The 16,388-nt window shown below is 47.3% G+C and overlaps 1 pseudogene across 1 annotated transcript in view; it reads left to right on the plus strand.

Moving 5' to 3' along the window:
- Nucleotides 1-16,165, plus strand: part of LOC108297697 — a 37,848-nt pseudogene extending 21,683 nt beyond the window's left edge. The window contains exons 12-14 of the transcript XR_001822300.2: nucleotides 8,849-8,938; nucleotides 9,842-9,938; nucleotides 15,895-16,165. The product of XR_001822300.2 is annotated as a TBC1 domain family member 9B-like (transcript). The remainder of the gene's footprint in view (nucleotides 1-8,848; nucleotides 8,939-9,841; nucleotides 9,939-15,894) is intronic.
- Nucleotides 16,166-16,388: the final 223 nt, after the last annotated feature.

The raw sequence follows: 16,388 nt of genomic DNA on the forward strand, positions 1-16,388 counted from the left end.
TGTTGTTTCTTTCTTCTGTCTTCCTGTGGGTTATGTGAATAGTGTTTTTAGACTTTGAATTTTGACTTACCTATACTGGTTTTGAGTCTATCTCTTTGTATAGTGTCTCTAGTGGTTACTCTCAGTTACATTATATTAATATATATATATAATTTATCACAGTCTACCAGTGTCAAAATTTTGCCAATTTGAGTGAAGTATAGAAACCTTGCCTCCCTTTACTCTCCTCATTAATAACATAAATTTCTTAATCATTTCTCCTACATACATTTAGAACCACATCAGAAAGTGCTATTATTTTTTCAACCATCAAATACAATTTAGAAAACTTAAGAGGAGAATAAACATTCATTATATTTACCTTTATTTTTGTTTATTGTGTTCTTTCTTCTTCCCGGTTTTCCATGATTCCTTCTTTTACTGTTTCTTCTCGATTTAGGGAATGTTTTAGCCATTCTTTTGGGTATGTTTCTGCTAGTAACAAATCATCTTAGTTTTCCTTCATCTGAAAATGTCAATTTCCTCTTCATTTATGAAGGATATTTTCCCTGGATATAGGATTCTGGGTCGACAGTTCTTTTCTTTCAACACTTGAAAAATGTTGAGCCACTTGTATCTAGCCTCCATAGTTTCCGATGAGAAATCCTTTTTTGTTCCAATATTTTTCCCCTACAGATAAGGTGTCATTTCTCTCTCACTGCTTTCAAGATATTTTCTTTGTCTTTAATTTTCAGAATTTTGACTATGATGTGTCTTGGTGTGAATATCTTTTGAAATTATCCTGTTTGGGGTTCACTTGGCTTCTTGAATCTATAGGTTTATGTCTTTTGCCAAATTTAGGAAGTTTTCAGCCATTATTACTCTGAGTCATTTTTCAGTCCCCACCTCCTTTTTTTTCTCCTCTTAGGACTCTGATGACTGTTAGTTCTCAAGTTATAGTCCCATAGGTCCCTGGTGCTCTGTTCTTTTTTTCTCCCAGTATATTTTCTTTCTGTGGTTCAGATTGAGTAATTTCTATTGTTCTGTATCCAAGATGACTGACTCTTTCCTCTGTCTCCTCCATTTGGCTATTGAACTCATTCATTAACTTTCATATTTTGGTTTTTGTTATTTATGGCACAGGGTATAGTCTTAGTGAGTATTTCATGGGCACTTGAAAATAAATGTGTATTCTTCTGTTTGGGTTGGAGTATTCTGTACATGTAAATCACACCCTCTTGATTAGGGGTCCCCACCCCCTGGGCCACAGACTGGTGTTGATCATGGCCTGTTAGGAACCAGGCTGCGCAGCAAGAGGTGAGTTATTGGCAAGTAAGCATTACTGCCGGAACTCCATCTCCTTCCAAATCAGCAGCATTAGATTATCCTGAGTGTGAACATAACAGCTTCATCCCCAAACTATTCTCCCCACTACATCTGTGTCCATGGAAAAATTGTCTTCCATGAAACCAATCCCTGATACCAGAAAGGTTGGGAACCACAGCTCTTGATCATGTTGTTCTCATGTAAAGCTTTACTGATGATCTATCTATTAGTTTTATCAGTTGCTAGGAATGGAGTATTGAAATCTCCAACTACATTTTTTGATTTGCCTGTTACTCTGTTCAGCTTTATCAGTTTTGCTTCATGCATTTTGAGTTGCTATTATTTAATGCATACACACTTAGGATGGTTATATCTTCTTGGTGAATGAATCATTTTATCATTAGGTAATGTTCCTCTTTCTCTCTAGCAATTTTCTTTGTTCCAAAGTCTACTTTATCTGATATTAATATAGCCACTCATGCTTTTCTTATCAACATTTTCATGGTGTATCTCTTTCCATTCTTTTAATTTCTATCTACTTATGTTGTTGTATTTGCAGTGATTTATTTGAATGCAGCATATTGTTGGATTGTGTGAGGTTTTGTTGTTGGTATTGTCGCTGTGTTTATTTGCTTGTTTTGATCCACTCGGTCAATATCTGTTAATTGATACTTTGAGACAATTTGCATTTAATTGCTGATATGTTAGCACTTAAATCTGCTGTTTTATTTTTTGTTTTCTATTTATTTTCTTTGTTTCTTATTCCTCTGTATCTATTTTCTTAACTTCTTGTGGGTTACCTAAACACTTTTAGGATTCTGTATTGATTTATTTATAGTGTTCCTGAGAATATGAAAATAATTTCTCATATAATTTTCTTAGTGTTTTCTTTAAATATTGCAAAATACATGCATAACTCATCCTGTTCTACTGGCATTGATGTTTTAACACTGTGAGCAAAGCATAGACCCCTTACTCCTGTTTGGATCTCTTTACATGCTTTATAAGGATAATCATAAACCACTTCCCTTACATACATTATATACCACATTAGATGGTTTTTAATTTTTGCTTCAACCAGCAAATATGAATTAAGAAACTCATAAGAAAAAGGAGAATCTACTCTGTTTACCCCTCCCCCCATTCTTAGAATCTTCATTCTCTCTGAAATTCCAAGTTTTTTTCCATTATCATGTCCTTTCTGTTCAGAGAACTTCCTTTAGCTATTCTTTAAGTGTGTATTTGCTAGCAACAAATTCTCTTAATTTTTCTTCATCTGAGAATGCCTTTATTTTCGCCTTACTACTTTTCACCAGATATAGAATTTGCTGTTGACGGTTCTTTTCTCTCTGTACCTGAAAACTATTGTGCCACTTAATTTGAGCCTCTTTGGTATCAAAAGAGACACCAGCTATCATTCAAATTGGTGTAACTTAGAAGTAACATGTAGTTTCTTTCTGACTGTGTTCAAGATGTTTCACTGTCTTTCATTTTCAGATATTTAATTATAATGTGGCTTGACATGAATTTCTTTATTTTTGAGACAGAGTCTCACTCTGTTACCTGGGCTGGTGTGCAGTGGCACACATACAACTCACTGCAGCCTTGATCTCCTGGGCTCAAGCAATCCTCCTACCTCAGTCTCCCAGAAAGCTGGGACTACAGGCACATGCCACCATGCTTGGCTAGTTTTTGTATTTTTTGAGAGACAGGGTTTCAGCATGTTGCCCAGGCTGGTCTCAAACTCCTGGACTAAAGCAGTTCACCTGCCTCGGCCTCCCAAAGTGCTGGGATTACAAGCATGAGCCACCACACCATCTGAAAAGAATTTCTTTGGATTTAGGCTACTTAGGATTTATTCAGCTTCTTGAATAGTTAGGGTATGTGTCCTTCTCTAAATTGGGGGAGCGTTAGCCATTATTTCTTCAAATACTCTTTCAGTCCCACTCTCCTTGCCTTTTGAGACTCCAACAATATGACTGAGAGCTATTGTACTGATGTCCACAGGTCTCTGAGACTTTGGCTTTTTTATTTTTCATTTTATTTTCTCTCTGCTCTTAGGCTGGGTAAATTCTATTGATCTTTCCTCAAGTTCACTGGTTCAATCCTCCATCATCTCCACTGTTGAGCCATCCATTGAGCTTTTTATTTTGTCGCTGTATATTTCAGTACCATAATTTCCATTTTGATCTGTTTATTATTTCTTTGCTGAAATGTTTTGTTTTTCACTTGTTTCAAGATCATCCATAATTGCTTATTGAATCATTTTTATGATAGCTGCTTTAGAGTACTTGTTAGATCATCCAACATGTGATTCAACTCAATGTTGGCATCTGTTGATTATCTTTTCTTATTCCAGTTGTGATTTTCCTATTCTTGGTATAATAAGTGATTATTTTTCTATTGTATTCTGAGCATTTTGAATATTATAAGACTCGGATGTTTTTCCCACACTTTTAATGAGAGGGCCAAATAGATAGGTGTGTTCGGCTCCCCTCGGGCCGCCTGCAAAGATGGGGTCGGCTCTACTCCTCCGCTGCCTCTGAAAGGAGGTGTTAAGCTCAGCTTCCCACTGTGGCCTGCTGATAGCAGAGGCAGAGGGAGCTGAGGGATGACTCATATCACTTGGTTGCTGCTGGGTAAAGGCAGAAGCTCAGTTTCCCACTGGGACCTGCTGACATCAAGAGAGGGGCAGGAGAAGCAGAATGCAAACCAGCCATACCTCCTACCACCTTGTTCTGCTTTATGGATGCCAGGTTGGGGTACAGGCAGTTTTTCTCTAGACACACTGATGATTGCCAGTTAGATGGGGGTTGAAGGTGTCAAGTGTAAATAGCCCCACAGTGCATCACCCCCATAAGTCTCAGTACTGCCAATTGGAAGTGGAGGTTCAGCTCATGGCTGGACCTGCTGACATCACCCTGGCAGGGGAGTCAGAGCATCTATCTATGCCTGCTATGTGCAGGGTAACTGGGAATGGATGGAACATCAGCTTCCTGCTTGGTCCTGCTCAAAATGCAGAGCAGAAGAAGTGGGGAAAGAGCAGTTATTCTGTTGGTGTTGGACTGGAGTAGGGCAGGATTTGACAAAAATATTTCCTGTCATTAGGCTTCCTTGGTAAAACCAAGTCCTCTGCACAGAGCAATAGGTTTTCTTGGTGCTTTTCAGGTCTGTGTCTGTTGGCCGTTCTAGGATAGGGAGTTAAGCAGCACTCTGTCCAGGATATAAGGGAAACAATAAGGAAAGGCAGGGAGCTCGCCACTGTGCCATTCCTCACATTCTGAGCTTCCAGGCAGTCTGCCGTGCCTCTGTCCTTCAGCCTTCCTGTGCCTACTGCTGGGTTATGTCCATGGCTTTTTAGTTGTCATGGGGAAGACCTAAGAGGACTGGGGAGACTCTATCTTGGAGGAAATGAAAGCCCCATCATTTCAATATTTTAATGCCACTCTTAGATAGAAATATGGATGCACTCCTTAACCCCCACAATAGGTGAGGTCCCCATTACCTGTTTCCATGGCAACCTGTGTTCTTCCTGTGTGGCACAATCAGTTTTTTTTTAAAAAAAGAGATGTGTGTGTGTCTGTCTGTCTGTCTGTCTGTCTGTCGGTCTGTCCTGGCTAATATTGGTCCTCATCATCCCTTTTCTTTTTAATTTTTTCTCATTTTTTTCTTTTCCTCCTTCTAATCAATGGGATCTAATGTTCTCATCATTACTCATCAACAGGACACACAAGGATCTAAGAACAAGGACGTGTCCTGCTCACTGCTGGGTCCTCCACGCACAGTACAGAGCCTGAAAAGGAAGCTGTGGGATGAACTGAGAGCACTCACGCTAGAGGCAGAGCTCCTTTCCATAGAAGTTCCCAGAGGGCCTCACTGATGTGCTGACATTTAGGCTGATATTAGAAAAACAAAACAACAGAGCCAGGCATGTGACACTCAGAGCCTTCCTGACTGAGGGGATGTCAAACGACCAAGACCCACAGTGATGAGTTTGGTGCATTTTCAGAGCAGCAAGGAGGCCAGCTTGTGTAGAGGGAGGCAAGGCAGCAGACCACAGGGGCTGCCGTCTCCCAGCACAGGAGGCCATGTGAAGCCAGGAGGGGACATGACCTGATTTGGGTTTGGGGAAGAGCCCCTGTCTGACTTCATCTGCATGATCTACATGGGCTGCAACAGGCACCCAGCAAGGAGGCTGCTGAAATGCTGATGAGAGATGGGGTGGCGGCCCTGAGTCAGGCTAGGGAAGACGTCAAGGGGTAGCTGGATTTGGGAACTCACCACCTGCAGAGGGTAAGGGGTAATAATGAGGCAGGGTTCGGAAAGCCTTGGGCACACAGTAGGGCACCCCCAGTAGAATCTGATTTTTCCCATCTCAGCTCAGAGCATTCACCCCACCCCGCAGGGGCCTCTGCAGAAAATGGTCTGCACCAGCTGCTCCAGCTCTGAAAGGGATACTGTCTCCTGACCTCTTGCAGAAGGACATGGTCCTACATGTTTTGCCTATGACTTCTCACCACAGGTTTATTGGGGCCTGTATCAGCACACTCCAATGCTGGGGGCCTCCACAGAAGCATCTCCCCCAAAGCCTCACCTGCTAAATCCAGACCACTTCACTTCAAGCCAACCTGCCAACCACTGCCTACCAGAAATCTGCCACATAACCAGGACTGTGCCTGGGATCCTGTTCTGAAAGCACAAGGGGAGCCCATAGCCTTCAAGACCAGTTCCAAGTCTGGAATTCACACTGAGAATCTCAGGAAGGCAAGAGGGTTAGCATTGGAGCTCTAGGCATCCTCCCCTCCAGCCCCTGCACCTTACAGATGGGGACACTGAGGCTAAAGAGGGTGAAGGCCCTGAGACCCTGCTGTAATCAGTAAGGGGAGTGTTTCAGGATTAGGTAGATCTTGGCTTAACATACTGACTCTACCACCTCATGGCTGACAGCTGAAGTAAGTGACTTTCCTACTCTCCATTTCCTCATCTATAAAACACGGACAATAGTCATAGCCAATACTTTACCTGCATCTGACATGATTTTAAGCCCTTTCTATATATTCACTCTTTAAATTCTCAAAACAGCCCCATGAGATGGGTACTATCATTACCTCCACTTTACATGGGAAACTGAGGCACCAGAGCTTAGTAACTTGATAAAGACCACCCAGCCAGTACATGCAGAGCCAGATCCAAATCCACCTGACCTGACCTTCAAGTCTGTGCCCCCAGCCCAACCTCACCTTGTCTTCAATATGTCCTTGAAGATGACCTTATGTCCTTGAAGATCATCTTATGTTAATAGACATCTGTAAAGGGCTGAGTGCAGTCTTGGCCAGCAGTCAGCACTCAATAAATGCTGGGGAAGGTGTCAGGTGCCATCCTGAACTCTAAGGAAACAGAGTGGCCAGACGCAGAGTCAGCTCTCAAAGGGCTTCTGGTCTCATGGGAAGGGCAGAGGAGTGAATTGTCACTTACAGTGCAGACAGCAGAGCTGGGACTGGAGACATTCAGGGAGGCATGGGAGCTCAGGGAGGGGAAGTGGAGGTGACGTGACAGAAGAGAAAACAGCACGTACAAAGGTGAGGCAGGCCCGGGGACCCAGAGAGAAGCAACAGGAGCCATTGTAGGTCCCAGAAGTATAGGAAGGGACACAGTGCATTGTGGAGGAATTTTTCAGGGTTGCTGTAGAGCCGGACAGGTATAAGACGGGGAGAGAATGGAGCCCTGGGTCAGAGGCCGGCGGGCGCCTGCCAGGGTTGGGGCTGAGCTTACATCCATCCCCTCACATCCTTCGTGGGCTTGGAGGACTTTCACAAGGACAGTAGGGGGTGCCCCTCACCTCCCTCTGATGGCGTGCTCTAGATTGGAAAGAGCAATTCTGTGGGCAAACGTTGGCACACCTGATCTCCTCCCGCTTCTCCCCACTGGGTCCCCTCTCTCTCAGAAGCTGTTCCTTCACAGTAGCACAGCACATGAGGAAGCTCCCTCATTCATGACAGCTATAGCTCCCAGCAGGCAGGCTGCAGGGGCCTGAGCTGGGGGAGCACTCAGGAAAGACACCGGACAGGGGCAGGGTGGGTAAAGCAGCAGAGCCTGGACAATGCCACTGTCAGCATGGCACAATGCTGTGTCCTGAGTTTGCTGCAGCAGGTCAGTGTACAGCTATACTGGGAATTTTTCTTTTTCTTTACTCGCCCATGGTCTCATATGATTTTGACAACAACCTGTGACGCTGTATTAGCACTCACCCATTTTAGGCTGTGGATATGGGCACAGAGAAGAAAAATGACTTTCTCAAGTTTAGACAGCTGGGAGGTGGCAGAGCTGGGATGATCTCTTTCTGCTATGTGATGATACAGCATGAAGGTGGCCATCTGCCAACCAGGAAGAGAGCCTCCCTAGATACAGAGTTGGCTGACACTTTGATTTTGAGGTTCCCAGCCTCAGAACCATGAGAAGTAAATGTCTGCTGTTTAAGCCTCCCAGTCAACTGTATTTGTTATAGCAGCCTGAACTGACCAAGACACACACACAAACCGCACAATGACACACACTCGCTCACATGCACTCAGACACAGACCCCACATGCTCACATCCCACGCCACCTTTTGCCTGCTCAATAAATGTGGGTTTGCATCCCAGCTCTGCCACCTCCCACACACCAATCTCCACTGACCACACAGGGGGTCCTGTGGGCAGGAGTCAGGAGTATGGTAAGGGCTTTCTGGGGGAAAGCAGCACAACCTCAAGAAGAAAGGATCCTTGCTGTGTGACCTTGGGCATGTCCCTTCACCTCTCTGAGCCTCTTTCCCTACCTGCAAAACAGGGATCATTCCAGATTAAGATGCATTTTACTCATGGCTCATTTTCATTATTATCGCTTCTGGGTGGTAACTGGGTCTGGGGACAGCCTGATCTCTGTCCGAAGAAAGGGTGACCAAAAGGGGTCTGGGCTAGAGACAGGAATGAACACAAAATCCAGGGACATTGGCGTGACTGCCTGCAACTTGGGAGCTTGAAAGAAACAGTTCAAAAGGAAAAAAAAGGCATTTCTTCTTCCCAGAGCAGAGGCTGTCAGTATGGGATGTCACATGCAGAGATGTGACCAAGGCTGGGCCTAGAAATATTTAAATGTGGAAGCATTCAATTATTTACTCTGGGCTTTGTTCCACATAGGATTTGGAAGAGCTTGCAGCAAAAGGCTATTCAAAAAGAGAAAAGACAAACTGAAACAGGGACATCAGGGCCAAGGAACACAAATCAGAGTGGGCATGGATACCCAGAGACAACAGGGTTCCTCCAGTTGGCTACAAGAGTGGGCATGGATACCAGGGTTCCTCCAGTTGACTCCAGAATGGGCATGGATACCCAGAGACAACGGGGTTCCTTCAGTTCCTCCAGAGGCAGAAGGGAACTCCATGCATCCTGGTGATCTGGAGGAAAGAGCACTCAAGGTCAACCCCTCCAGACTTTTCTAAGCCTTTCTGCTGTTTTTTAGCTCAAAGCAACAGTTGCAGCTTCTGAGTTTTTTTGGCGTCTGAAGGTGCTCTGGTTGTGGGAGCTCGAGCACACAGAGTTAGGGGCAGTGTAGAATTAGGCACCCTCAACCCATTTCCCCTGGAGACAATTCCAGGTAAGGACAGGAACCTCAGCCAATTGTTTGTCACCTGTGTCAATTGTCCTCAGCCAATTGTCCTGACACCCTGCAGTAGGTGATTGGGTATTTCTAACATTTTGCATTGTTTCTCTTCCCAAGGCTGGGAGCTCTCTGAAGTGGGAAAGGGTTTGGATTACAGGCTGTGTGGATCCAGAGTCTGGCAGCTGCTTAGTCAACACAGGTCAATTGATGGACAGGAGCCAATGACTTCAGTTCAATTCAGCACAGTTTGATTAGACAGCTGCTCTGAGCCACCTGGGATAGAGCACTTCACAGCCTGGGCCTGGAGTCCTATTTCACTGGAGAGGGCAAGTTCAGGAGAGGGAGGAGGGGGAATGAACTAGTGTTCATAGTGCACCTGCTATGGGCATGCTTACCATGATTCATGTTTCACAGCAGCCCCTTCTGGGCAGAATAATAATTATCCATATTTTTCAGAGGAGGAAACGCTGGGTTCAGAGGAGCAAAATTCTTTCATTCATTTATCGGCTAACAGCAAATACTTACAGAGTCTGTACAATGGTCCAGGCACTGTGCTGGGCAGTGAGGATCGGGTTGGGAAAACAGGCAGGCATTCTGCTCTTGCACAGCTTGTAGGCAAGGGGAGAGCAGCATTAAACAAGAAAGAACACACATGAATGGATGATTACCAATTGTGGTGAGTGCTGGAAAGAAAAAAAGTGGGAAGCCAGGAGTGAGGACAACAGAGGGAGGAAATTTGTTTGGTGTGTGGAAGGGAGAGTCAGAAAGGTTCTGCTGAGACTGAAGGCATAAAGAGAAGGGAGAGAAAATGTGGTTATAGACGACTCTGCATGCAACTGCCCCAAGATGGAGAAACACAAGTGCTTCTGAATTTTTTTGGCATCTGTGTGGCTGCAGCAGAGAGGAGCAGCAAGATGCAGAAGCTGGACCACATGGGGGCTGCCTCAGCTGGAGGAATGCCTGTGGGCTGCCTTCAAAGAGCACCAGGAATCCAGTGAAGGGCTTTCGGCAAGAGCAGAGAGACAGAATCTGAGTTTATTTTTATTTATTTACTTATATTTGAGATAGAGCCTCACACTATCACCCAGGTTAGAGTGCAGTGGCGGGATCTCAGCTCACTGCAACCTCCACCTCCTGGGTTCAAGCAATTCTCTGCCTCAGCCTCCCAAGGAGATAGAATTATAGGCACCTGCCACCACGCCTGCCTAACTTTTATATTTTTAGCAGAGATGTGGTTTCACCATCTTGGCCAGGCTGGTTTTAACCTCCTGACCTCGTGATCCACCTGCCTCAGCCTCCCAAAGTGCTGGGGTTATAGGTGTGAGCCACCACACCGGACTTGAGTTTATCATTTATAAAAATAACTTCTATATTGTTCAAAGCAGAACCTGGACCGAATCTCCACACATCTCCCCAGCCTACCACATCATGCCATCATACTATGTCATTCATCCATCCCATCCCCACCCAAGCCTCTGCCACCAGCCCCAGCACCCTGGATCCTCTCTACTCACCCTGGGATGGAGATGTGCTGTGTGACCTGGAGCCAATCTCCTGCCCTCCTGGCCTCAGTCTTCCACTCTTCTCCCCTCAATCTGTAGAGTTTCCTGTGGAAGGCCTTGTTCTGGGATTCCTGCTGATGGTGTGATGTGGGGGCAAGTGAATGAAGGACCCTGAAATGGGCCTAGATAGGGCCTCAGGAGGGAACATAGAGGAGATTCAGGGGCCAGAGTTCTGGGACAGGCATCCAGAGGCCTAAGGCTTCTGCCACCGACCCCCAAAGAGGACTGGGGCAGCCCATGACTCCCCATGACTGAGCTTTCCCATCTGTGAAATGGAAATCAGCTTACTGTACACCATGGATGATGTAATTCAAAAATAAACCAGGTCTGTAATCCCAGCACTTTGGGAGGCAGAAGGAAGGGTTCACTTCAGCCCAGGAGTTTGAGACCAGCCTGGGCAACATGGCAAAACCTCATCCCTACAGAAAACACAAAAAGTTAGCTGGGCATGCTGACACATACCTGTAGTTCCAGCTACTCAAGAGGCTGAGGCAGGAGAACCACCTGAGCCTGGGAGGTCAAGGTTGCAGTGAGCCATGATTATACCACTGCACTCCAGCCTGGGTGACAGAGTGGGGCCCTGTCTCAAAAAGTAAAATAAAATAATAAAAATTAACAAGTTATCCAGCCATGGTGGTGCACATTTGAAATTGCAGTTACTCAGGACACTGAAGTGGAAGGATGACTTGGGCCAGGAAGCTGCAAGCAGCCTTGAATTATGTCACTGCTCTCGAGCCTGGGTGACAGAGCAATACCCTGTCTCAAAATAAAAATAAAGTAAAATAAAAGTCTAAGCCCCACAGCCTAATAAATGAACACTCCTGTCAGCCAAGGGGATTTTAAAGAAACCTAAAAAACTAGTTAAGGCCATGATGGAAAGGGAGGGTCAGACACGCCTCACTATTCCCACCTCCCTTTGGAATTCAGCGCAGCTGGCCAGCATTAATATTAAAACAGAGATCTTAAGACTTACAAAACAGACTCTTCATAGCAATAAAATACCAAATTCCAAATTGACTCTAGTATAGCATCACATGACAGATAACAGGCACTGAAAGAAATCAAAATATTTTACCTCAAAATATATTCCTTTGACATATTTTTAAATGGCCCTGCAAAGTTGTCTCTTGTGCGGGAAATTTAAATTCTGTAGAGAATTCCTTTCCTTTTCCAGGACTTTTTTTCTGATCCTGAAGAGATTAGCTTCCAGTCTAGCTCCTTTAAAAGGTCTGAATAGAAAATATTTGCCATCTACTGCTTCTGCAGGTGGCCACCTAAGAGACTTCATCTACATGATAAGAACCTTGGTCTCTACAACTCCTTATCTTAAGCCAGACACTCTTTTCTGTTGATTCCAGGTCTTCAGATTATAACTTAACTCATTCAAAAAATTGCCCAATTGCCAATTGGAATATCTGTGAATCCGCCTACGACCTCCCCGCCTTTGAGTTGTCCCACATTTCCAGACTGAACCAATGTATAGCTCACATGTATTGATGTCTTAAGTCTCCCTAAGTCATAGAAAACCAAGTTATAATGACCTTGGGCACATGTTCTCAAGACCTTTTGAGACTGTGCTTTAGGCCATGGCCCTTCAAATTTGGCTCAGAATAAACCTCTTTAAAAATATTTTACAGAGCTTGACTCTTTTCATTGACAGTGCTTTCTGGTAGCATAGGGCTCCTGACCCAACTTGTGTTCCAGGAGCCCCCTTGAGAGAATGACCTGGCTCCTTCAGTGATCCCACATGCAGGGGCAGTCAGGGGGAGTGAGGGTGGGCTGAGGTTTATCCTACGTGTCCAGCTGGAGTCCTCCCCACTCTGCCCACTTTCTGTTTCCACCCAGGTGGAGGTGCAAGGCAAAGAGCTGACCCCTCAGGGGTAGAGAGGCCTGCAGGAAGGAGAAGTAGAGGGCTATCTGCAGGGATGACATCAGCCCTGGGTGAGCATTGTTACCCTCGAGTGTGAGTGTGTGTGGGTCAGGGGTGTTAGGTGTGTGTGTTGGTGACTGTACGTCCACATGTGTGTCAATGTATTTGAATACGTGTGTATGCATTTATGAGTGCAAGAGTGTGTGTCAATGTGTGCCTCTCTGTGTGAGTGCATGTGAGTATATATCTACATGTGTGTCTGTTTATGTATTTCCTTCTGTGTTTGCATGTGTGTATGACTGTGTGTGAAAGCTCTATGACCCCCCCACCAGGCCCTTTCCTGCACCTCCTCCTCACTCCTGAAGTAGGCCTGGGGAAGTTTCCAGAAGGGCCTTGGGTCCTGGTTCTTAATGTCTGAGCCTGACCAGTGCTTGGGACCAGGAAGGTCTTTCTGAACTGTACAGGCCCTGGTCAGCCCCTTCCCCAGCAAAGGAAGCACCCAGGCTTTGCCCTGCTGCCTGGGCATTGCCTCAACTTGGCCTTGGTGGACAGACCTTGGACAACGACTGTGCTGTTCTCTCTTTGCACGCTGCCAGGAGAGAGCACTATGCCTACTCCTACTACCCATAAGTAGCTCCACCTGGTCTGGGAGTCCCTGGCCCCACCTAGGGGGCGATCTCCCACCCCACCCTCTCTGGCTGGGCTTGGGCTCACTGCACCTGTCCTGGCCTGGTGTCCACCCCATTCTCTGTGGCCACCTCGGCCTCTGACTTTCCCTACTCTGCTCTGTCGCTCCATTCTGCATCTTCGTCCTCAAGTCATGGTCATTCACCGCTGGAACTGACTCTGCTGAGTAGCCCTGGACAAGTCACCTTTCAATGTCCTCTCCCCGGGGCAGCCCCTTATGCCCTTGAACCATACCTTGTGGTCAGAAGGACATTCTGCAGAGCACAGTGGCTCATGCCTGTAATTCCAGCACATTGGGAGGCCAAGGCAGGCAGATTGCTTGAGCCCATTGACATCAGCCTGTGTAACATTGCAAAACCCTGTATACACAAAAAATAGAAAAATTAGCCAGTCACAATGGTGCATGCCTGTAGTCCCAGCTTCTCAGGAGGCTGAGGTGGGAGGATCATTTGAACCCAGAAGGTTGAGGCTGAAGTGAGCTGTGTTCTGGCCACTGCGCTCCATCCAGGGCAACAGAGCAAGATTCTGTCTCAAAAAAAGTGAAAAATGAAGGATGTCCTGACCTCCTACCAAATCCATATGCAGGGCCATCCTTACACAAGTCCCACTTTGGAGTCCATGCCTGTGTGCACGTGTGCTGGCACACACAAGAGCAGGGTCAACCTGTTCTGACACCAGCAGCTCTGTTCACAACACAGATGACTCTCAGATCCCCACGAGTCCTTTCCACAGCCGGGCAGCCCTAGTTCTGCAGACCCACCCCTTCCTGAGTGCCTCTGGTGGGCCAAGCCCTGTGCTCAGCTCTGGACACAGAGTCCTCATGACAGGCCTGACCATAGGAGCTCTTCTCAGTCCCACTTTACTGATGAGAAAATGAAGGCTCAGAGAGGCCGAGGGACTTGTGGGAGGTCGCAGAAGGTACCAGAGCTGGGACACAACCCAGGCCCCTGCTGACTCTGCAGCCTGCCAATGCTACTCTGTCTTCTAGTCTGCATGCCTTCCAGAACATTCTGTAGCTCTTCTTCCAGGTAGGCTGAGTGTCCTGGGCTGGGAACAGAGCCTGTGGCACACCACCGAACACCATCCTCTAGGCCAGCGTCCGCTCACTGATAGGTCTTCTCTGGGCTCCATGTTCAGCCATCCTGGCCGGCAGTCCTCTGTCCATGGCCCTGTGTGTCTTCCCTGTGGCTTGCTGGCCTGGCCTGGCCCTTCCTTTCTGTCTGTCCCCTTCCCCATCTCTCTAGCTCCGTGTTATTCTCCCTTTCTCTCTTCTTCTTCCCTCCTCCTTCTCTGTCTCTCCCTAGCCCCTTCCCCACTTAAGGTGGTCACAGTCACAGCCACAGAGGCTGCTCCTCACCTGCCCCCAAAGGGTGCTTTGGCTCCGCCCTGGGCCACAGTGAGGGCAATGCCCAGAGCCTGGCAGGGGCTAGGGGTAGGAGGCCTGGGCCAGCTGAGCCACCTCCCATCCAGGCTGGGAAGGCTGTGCCATCCTCAGTGCCTGACAGCACAGTAGAGACACACAGCTGTCTCCTTAGCACAGGAAGGACATCCTGGTCCTGGCAGGAGAGGCAGCCAGAGGTCATCCTGTCCTTCCCTTGCCCCAGAACAGGCTGGCTGGAGTTTTCCTGGGAAGATCCTTTCATTGGCCTCCCTGTCCCATGGATGGCCAGTGTCCCTGAGCCCCCATAGTCTTTTCTTAGGTCTACCCTGCATCCTGCATACTGTAGGGCCGAGCAGGCGAACAGCTCTCTCCTCTGGAGTCTTCATTGTGACTGGGCCCCTCAGGCTCATCGCCAGCATTGACAAGAGTCCCAAGTTGTTTCCCTGTGCCTGTTTCTTGGTCCCTTGATCATGGAGCTGTCCCCCTGCCTCTCCACCTCCTTCTCTCCCTCCCACTTTCCTCCAAGTTTTTCCAGGATCTCTATCTGCTGTCCTCATGCATGAAACTGGGCCTGGATGCCTGGGCTGTGCAGGGCTCTTGCCCAGAAGCCACTCCAGAAGCTCTACCTCTCCAGTGGAGGGACTAAGGCCTCTCACCTTCTCCCAGTGCTGCTTGGGCTGATGGGGGGTAGATGGTCTGATGGTGGCAGGAAGATGGGCCCTGGGTCGGTTTCTGTTCCATATCCTTTGTGGCTGGTAATGGGTCCAGGCCTGGTTTCCGGGAGAAATGGGCACAATACGGAGAGGCGCAAGTTGGAGCTCAGACCCTGCCTACAAGAAACTCCTTATCAATCAGGCTATTGCCAGACCCCGGTCATGAGGAAGAAGGGAGGACAGCTTCACCCGGCCCATTCCCACTGCTGGAAAAAATCAATTTGATGAAGATCTTTGACTGAAGATCTACAGTCAAATTGATTTTCTCCAGCAATCAATTGAGTGAAGCAGATGAGGGAAAAGGAGATAGAGATGGGAAAACACTGTGGCTGGAGCCAGGCCAGCCACCTTCCTAGTTTAGGGTGTAGTGGGGGCAGGGGAGCTGTCTGCTATGACACCTGGAGTGGCTTTCCTTCCCATTTGCTGAGCCCACAGGGCCAGTGAGACTTAGAAGCAGGATCCCAGCCTGAGGTCACTGCTGCTCCATACCTTGCCCTCAGCAAACGTCCCCAGGACAGGGACCCCGCCAGCTTCATTTGGGGGAGGCAACAGCTCTCTGGGTTTGATGAGTAGAGGACGGAGGCAGAGCTGTTCAGCATCCAAAGATGCTTCAAGAACAGCTGCTGGCTCCAGGCCTCAAGACCCTTGACTTCAGGGCCTCTCCACCCACCTCTAAGTGCTGTCCAGCTCCACACAGTGCCTGTCTCTCCCATCAACCTCCCACTCCCACCCCACAGGAAAGTGGTGAACGAGACCAAAACCACTGTCAATTACCACCAGGAGAGGACCCAAATGATGAGCACCATGGACCATACCTTCACAGACCAGAGCCCCCTGCAGGAGGAGGAGTGGCTGGGCCTGTCCTTCATGGACACTCATGGCTACAGCTCCCGGGAGGAGTACCCAGCTCTTCTGTCCCTTCATCATTGCTCTGAGGCTCCTGACCCAAGCCAAAAGGATCAAGCCCCTCTGGAGTACTCCTCACATTTGATGAGTTCTGTACCATGAATCAAAATTGAAGCATCTATTGTACCCCTTCTGGGTACTAACACTGGACTAGAAATACAGGGAATGCACATGGGGTATCTTGTACTGGAGAAGCTTTTAGATCATTGAGGACTTAGGCACAGACTCATGCTAAAGCCCTCTGCTGGGCACTTCTCTGGTCCCACCTAACAAATATTAAAAGCAAGACCCAGCATAATCAAACCGTTCACAAGTAACTTAACTA

This window comes from Cebus imitator, unplaced genomic scaffold (genome assembly GCF_001604975.1).
Source record: "Cebus imitator isolate Cc_AM_T3 unplaced genomic scaffold, Cebus_imitator-1.0 Scaffold831, whole genome shotgun sequence".
Classification (NCBI taxonomy): domain Eukaryota; kingdom Metazoa; phylum Chordata; class Mammalia; order Primates; family Cebidae; genus Cebus; species Cebus imitator.